Raw genomic sequence first — 1424 nt, 5'->3', positions numbered from 1 at the left:
TTCTTCAGTCCTCCATGTTGTCAACGAACCGCTGCCGCCAGAACCCCTCGAACAGCTTCCTACTGAACTACGGTGAACGGAGAGGGTCAAATCAGTCTCCGCCGCGGAGCCACACAGAGGCGATGAGCCGGGGAGATAATCAATCAATAAATCAATCAGTCAATGAGTCAGTCGGTCAAAACTTTATTACAGACTCGGGGTCCAGATAAAAGACAAGACATTACACTGTGGTTAAATAGGAAAACCCCTGTCTTTGTAAAGGATGGAGAGACAGTGGAACTACATTCAGACTGTTTCTTTATTACACACTGTGCTGACAACAACACAACAGACCCGCTATGCCGTTTTCACCCGGTCTCTGCAGGACTTGTCCCGAACCGCTCTGCAGGCATCGGGTCACTTATCGGCAAGTGACCGGGGGAGAGGCTTCGCACCTTTTGCTTGGAGACCGTGTAATGTTGCCCACAGCAGGTCTGTACGTCTCCTGGCGTCGGTCTGAGGATCCGGAGAGCAGACAGGTGACAGGTAACCGTTCAGGTATGTGAGGAAGTCCTCCTGCAGGTTTAGTGAAGGCTGGTTCCAGATCAGCAGAAAAGCAATCATGAGACAGGTCCTGTTCATCCACTCAAGTCTCAGTCAGTCCTCAAACACTATACTTACACATGGACTCCCACCAGTGTGCAGAGGCTCTGAGAGCTCTGTCCTCCCTTCTTATTCTAATGAGTGAGTGAGATCAATAACTTCATCTACACATTATCTCGTAGATATCATACCTGCTTTGTTCAACTTTGTGCTCATGCGTTTATATCGAAGGTTCACAGATTCATCTTTTTTTACAACAAAACTGCTCTGGACTGTCCCACCCTGTACCTGTGTGTCGGGACTGTGGACCGGAATGAGGACCTGTGGACCTGTGGACCAGACTGAGGACCACTAATGTTCCCCTGACACTCAGCTGCACACAGACTGAACAGTGGTAACAACCGTCTTTAACATGGTGCTTGGATTTTATTTATGTTGACGTCCACTGTAAACCTGGTTTGTTGCGATGTAGGGTTTCAGACCCAGGGACAGAGGAATGGCAGAAGGCCCCGGGTTCTTCATTCCTCTTTTTCCCATCATTATTAGGATTAATGTGGTTACACGTTCTGGAGACAGACTTTGTGAAACGAGTGACTTCTTAGTAATATTGTTATTCAGACGCGTGAAATAAACAGGAAGCGTTTACACAGAAAGTGCAAATAAAAACACTGTTAAACTATGAGCTCAGTGTTTTTGTCTTTGTCGTCAGAGCAGCTTGTGTAAGGGAGACAGTCACCTCTGCTGAACCCTCCACACTCCAGAGAACCCATCACTCTGGAGGAGGGGACCGAGATGGACACTGGCTCCTCAGCTCTGTGCAGGCCAGGATGACTGTGGTGTCC

This window comes from Xiphias gladius, chromosome 12 (genome assembly GCF_016859285.1).
Source record: "Xiphias gladius isolate SHS-SW01 ecotype Sanya breed wild chromosome 12, ASM1685928v1, whole genome shotgun sequence".
Lineage (NCBI taxonomy): Eukaryota > Metazoa > Chordata > Actinopteri > Istiophoriformes > Xiphiidae > Xiphias > Xiphias gladius.
Note: the sequence above shows the minus strand (reverse complement) of the source record.